Below are 6,413 nucleotides of genomic sequence, written 5' to 3'. Positions count from 1 at the left end.
TGAAAAATGGAAGTTGTAATATATTTTTAAAATGTTTAAATTCACTAATAATTAGGAACTTTAAGATAAAATAACCACAAGACAACAATTGGGAAAAACAAGAAACATAATACATATTACATATTATAGGGGAAGAGGTTATGGGAAATCGTATTCTCATGCATTGCTGGTGGAAAACAATTAGGCAGTATTTATTAAATGGTACACATTTTTTGTGACCTAATTCATTAGAATCATTAGAACCTCACACTTATAATGAAAACATAAGTAGGTTAGAATATGTGTACAAAGTCATTGGCTGAGGGTCCTCCGTCCACATACATACACACAGGAAAGGGTCAGGCATAATGATCTCCCAGGCATAATCTCCCTGGGAAGGTGGATTTTGTTTGGGTTTAGAGGAGTTCCCTGGAGAAAGGGTTAGCTATAAGCCCTCGGTAGCCAATTCACTCACAGCATTTAGGGATGGGTGCAAAAGGGACAACAACATCATCCACTACAACTTAGAAAATCATATTATGTGACCATGAAAATAATGAATTAGTTTCAGTTGACTTAGAGTCATTCCTGAAAAAGCAAAGTTACATTTTTGACAAAAGCAACTTATTTTTCTCTATATATTTGTATGTAAATTATGTGGGCATAGAGAACATCCAATGGGTAGTTTATATGTGATTCTTGGGGAAAGAGAATAAATGTGAAAATGATGCAGATAGTGATGCAGAATAGACGAGAATGTCAGGTGTAGGGTAATTTAAGGGAAAAGAGAATGCACTTTGATTATAATTAACAAAAAATAAATGGAGACATGGTTTGAACTATTTGGTGGTAAAACCTGGCCCTAGTGCTTCTGTCCCAGTTAGGCATACTTTGCTCTCTGTGCAGCCGTAATCTGGGGAAGGAAGATTTACATCTTGGCACATTTTTACCATCTGTAGTGAGTTGAATGGTGTTGCACCCAAAAGATAATGTCTAAGTTCTAGGCCACATACCTGTGAAGGTGATGTTATTTGAAAACAGGGTCTTTGCAGATGTAATTAACTTAAGGATCTTGGGATGAGATCATTCTGGATTGGGGGTGGGCCCTAAATCCAATGACTGGTTTCCTAATAAGAGAAAGGAGAGGGAGATTTGGGATACTGAGACAGAGAGTGGAAGGCCCTGTTTAGATGGAGGAAGAGATTGCAGGGATGTGTCTACAAACCATAGAATGCCAAGGATTGCCAACGGGCACCAGAAACTCGAAGAGGCAAGGAAAGATTGCCCTATAGAGCTCCTGTGGGCAGTGTAGCCCTGACAACACCTTGATTTCAGACTTCTAAGGCTCCAGAACAGTGAGAAAATGAATTTGTGTTGTTGTAGGCCACCAAGTTTGTGGTAATTTGTTATGGCAGCCCTAGCCAAGTCATACAGAGTCCATGTCATGGATACTTTGTCACAGAGTTAGATGGCATTAAAAGACAGAGACAATAGTTAATCTACTATTTTATATTATTCACAGTACATAGGTGTTTTGCTGCTGCTTATGCGTTATAAATCAATAGAAATGTGCAAAACTGTGCCATTGAGCTTGGGCCTGTGGAGCTGGTTAGAAAACTGAGACCATGAAGAAAGGCTATGCATTTGCTTTAAAAATGTACCTTTCTGATATGTACATATCTTTAATACTGTGTATGAGAAAATAAATATAAATATATATGGAAAGATGAATTTACTGATAGAAAACATGGAAGGCCTATTAAGAAAAATTTGACTACAGAAGGAAGACATTGGCCAACAATGTATACAAAGTGTTTACCTCATTAATAATTTTAAAAATACAAATTACTAAAAGGAGTCCATTTTCAGCTATTAAATTGGCAAAAAATAACTAGTGTTGGCCAAAGTTCAGGAGAATGAGCACTTCTACACACTGTGGTCAGAGTATATTGATGCAACATTTCTGGAAGACTTAAAAATTAAGACAATGTACATTAATGGTCTTTCCATTTCAAATAAATACTTGGGCCCAGAAATCTTAATTCTATTTATTTATCCTGAGGAAATAATCAGGATATGGGAAAAGGATATATATAAGATGTTCACTGAGGTTTTGCTTATATTGGTACAAAAATTAAAAACAGCCTAAAAGTATACTAATAAAAGCTCATTGACTAAATTATGGTAGAATCTCTACAATGGAAATTTCCTTAGGAATTAAAAATGCTGCAGTAGTAGAATATGTAGTGATTGTACATGTTTATGATGTTCATAACATATTAGGTAAAAGGACCAGATTATAAAACAACATACTATGTGATCACATTTTGGAAAAGTATATACAGAAAATAAACTGAAAAGATGCACATAAAATGTAAACAGTGGTTCTTTCTGGGTAGTAGGACTACACTGGACTTTATTTTCCTTCTGTGTGTGTCTTTCATACTTTCTTAATTTTCTATTACCACATAATGTTTATGAATGATTTGAATGATTATGAAATAATTTTATGCAATTGCTTTTTAAGAAAGAAAAATATTAAAAAAAAAAGTCTCACTGGCTAGGTGATCAGCTCCTTGAGGTCAGGGACTGTGAACAAATCTTTTTTTTAACCTCTAATACCACTGACTATTGTGTCTGGCAAACAAAAAGATGTCAATTAATACTTCTCAAAATGAAATCATAATACTTCAAACAAAACCTATAGGGCTAAAATAGGATGTTCATTATAAATATTTTCTCAGTGTGAGTTCTTTCTTTCTTTCTTTTTAAGATTTTTACTTATTTATTTGACAGAGACAGAGACAGAGAGAGCACCAGCAGGGGGAGCGGGAGAGGGAGAAGCAGACTCCCCGCTGAGCAAGGAGCCTGATGCGGGGCTCGATCCCGGGACCCTGAGATCATGACCTGAGCCGAAGGCAGACGCTTAACCAACTGAGCCACCCAGGCACCCTCAGTGTGATTTTTTAATAGGAAATTTTCAAGTTACTTCATTTCCCTCTAAAGTCACAATTTATTGCAGGTAATGGCATGGCACTGTTTCTAGTGCACCTAGTCTACTAATTATCTCTCCAGCAAAAGGACTGATCTATATATAGGAGTCGTTTTCAGGGGCTGCACCCTTTTTTATGAATATTACTATATTCTTAATAACAAAGTATATAAATTTTCTTGTAATCTAAAGATACAAGCTGACATTGGGTTTAGATACATTTGAATTCAAATTTTGTAGGTAAGGGGCAAAAATTTCCAAGGATTATGCCATAGGTACTAAGTGGAAACATTTAACTACATGATAAAAAAAATTATAAAGATGTCAGATGTTCAAACTTGCCTTTTCCTTCAGAGAGGCAGATTTATTTAAACAGCTGAAATAGGACCCTGTAAGAGATGTTTTGTCTCCTTGACTATTCCCCCAAGATTCTCAGAAAGGAATGAATAACCTAATTGGATGTTTGACAGGGCCTGTATTAATTATATAAGTGATTTTTGTACATGATGCTCTTACATAATAACCTGCATAGTTTATGTGACTGTAAACAATATTGTTTTATTTTAAAGTTATCCAAAGAACTGTTCACCAGTGTGATGAATACAGGATATGATGGATCTTACAGAGGTACTTAAGTTTACTATCATGTGAATGCCTAACTAGCTTTGATTATACAAACTAAATGAGCTCAAGGATACTATGATAATACAAGATACTAATAATATGTAATTTAAATATCCCGGGGAAAATACTTCACTGTTATGGCTGATTTAAAATATCTAATATGTAAAGATTTTTAAATATAGTACAAATGGAAGAATTAAGGAGTGGGGTGTTTATAAGACCAAGTAAGTATTTTGACTTGAAAGACTCTTTTCATTTGCTTTAGTTTTCCAATGTTTTCCTTGCTGCCAAAATCCTAACCTCTTTTGATTAATAAGATGCTAATCCTGTTGGACACTTATGGCTCAATAAACTTGAATGCTGCCCATCCTGTAAGTCCCATAAAAGCGAGCAGCTGTCACTGACTTCATGCTCTTGTGCATTATTCTCCCTTTCCTTTTCTGTAACTATCAGGGTTTCCTGTTCTGTCTCCTGAGGAACCTCGTAAGGCAATATTTAGACCTCAATTTTATTTTAAGTCACGCAACAGTGCCTGAGGCTTAACTTAGTTGCTGTTTTTTCTTTTCATTTATTTCTGTCAAAATGAGTTCCTCTGAAATTATTTTCATCAAGAATTTTCATCTCGGGGTGCCTGGGTGGCTCAGTTGGTTAAGTGCCCGACTCTTGATTTTGGCTCGGTTCATGGTCTCAGGGTCGTGGGATTCAGCCCCGTGTCAGCTCCACGCTCAATGGGGAGTCTGCTTGAGATTCTCTCCTTCTCCCCCTCCCCCCGCTCACTCATGCTCTCTCTAAATAAATAAAAAAATCTTAAAAGAATCTTAAAAAATCTTAAAAGAATTTTCATCTCATATGTTACCATCTGAGTTTGAATGATGATTTCCTTGAACTACTAAGGAAGTGGATTTTTTCTTTTCATTATTTACAGTATTTTCTACTAAGGATTGTACACAACTTCAGGAAATGACTTTATGACAATATTTCAACAAATTTATGACATATTAAAAAATGAGAGCCCTGATGTTTCACCAAGGTATGTAACTGAATTTTATGGCAGAGCCAAAAATGACAGAACTAAGGCTATCATGGGAAGTAGAAGTTCTTAACCTCTAGGGTCAACTAGAGAGATTCACCATGGCATCTTTTTGTAGAGTAACTTGGAAATGCAATAGAAGGCCAAAGAGACCCAGGAGAATTCTCGTATTTCCATCTGACTTCCTTCCTTCCTTCCCTTCTTTCCTTCCCTCCCTCCCTCTTTTTCTTTTTTCTTTTTCTTCTTTTTTTCTTTCTCTTTCTTCTTTTTCTTTTTCTTTCTTCCTTCCTTCCTACCTTCCTTCCTTCCTTTCTTTTTTCTGATTTATTTATTTATTTGGGAGGAGAGTGAGGGAGAGGGAGAGAGAATCTGAAGCTGACTCAGCACTGAGCACAGAGCCTCTCTCACAACTGTGAGATCATGACCTGAGCTGAAACCAAGAGTTGGATACTTAACTGAGCCACCCATGTGACACGCTTTCGTAAATGAACGTAAAAACCCCACTGGGAACGTGTATGATAAAGAACACTGCCTTTATGTTTGGAGGGGTGGTGGAAACGCAGAGGCATGGCATCCAGAATGCTTTTTCCCATTGTGTGACCAAGTTTTCAGTATGTAATTATAAAGAAGCATTTGCTCCTGCCTTTATTATGTCTATTGCTGCATAACAAATTACACCCAAAACTTGATTTAAGATTTATTATCTCACAGATTCTGTGGGTCAGGAATCAATCTGGGTTCTCTCCTTCAGGGCCTCTTGAGTGGCTGCCATGGCAGGGGCTACTGTTGAGGCTTTCACTAGGGAGGATATGCTTCTACAAACACTCTTGTGGTTATCAGTAGGATTCAGTTCCTTGTGGGCTGCTGGCTGGAAGCCTTTCACAGTCTCTTGCTATGTGGGCCTCTCAATAGGTGGTTTCCAACCTGGCAGGTGGCCTCCATCAGGGTGAGCAAGTGAGATCGAGAGAAGCCCATCTTTCTACAACATGACGTCCTGTCACTTCTGCTGTATACTCATTAAAAGCTAGTCATTATGTCCCATGCACACCGTAAGGGTGCACTACCAGGAAGTGAGATCAGGGAGCCATCTTAGAGGCTGCCCATCACATGCAAAATACATTCACATATTTCCCAGACTCCCAAAAGTCTCACTGCATTACAATATCAGCTTAAAGTCCAGAATCTTATCACTGAAATCAGGTCAGGGTGGGTGAGACTCCTCAGGTGTAATTCTTTAAGTACAGCTTCTGGAACTCCTCTCCATCTGTAGACCCAAGAAGCTAATGGGACAAGTCCACTCCCAACATACAATAATAAAGCAGGCATAGGAGAACTGCAATAAGACATTCCTGTTCACAAGGAGAAAATGGAGACTCAGAGGAGTCCCTACATCCAGCCCACCCACAAGGGGAGGGGATTGTGCAAGTCGTGAAAACCAGGAGTGGGAGGGGTCACTGGCGGCCATCTTAAAGGCTGCCTACCACACTGCCCTTCTATTTGACTCTAATAATAAAAGAAGTAAAATTTAAGAGCAGTATTTTATGAAGCATGAGGTGCAGCTGAGTTTTCAATATATAGTGCATTCCTGTGAGTTTATATTGCATTTTTTTCTTTGGCTCAGGGTAAAAATTGTTTTGCATTACAAGAATATTGGAGGAAATTGCTTAAAAATTCTGTCTCCTTCTATCATGGCTATAGATCTGATCACTGACTCTTACATTATTTAATTTTCCAAAAATGTTCAAAATGTTTTCCTAAGGTTTAATATAGCATCTGCTATAGCTCCAT

Source organism: Halichoerus grypus, chromosome 10 (genome assembly GCF_964656455.1).
Source record: "Halichoerus grypus chromosome 10, mHalGry1.hap1.1, whole genome shotgun sequence".
In the NCBI taxonomy this organism is placed as follows: domain Eukaryota; kingdom Metazoa; phylum Chordata; class Mammalia; order Carnivora; family Phocidae; genus Halichoerus; species Halichoerus grypus.
Note: the sequence above shows the minus strand (reverse complement) of the source record.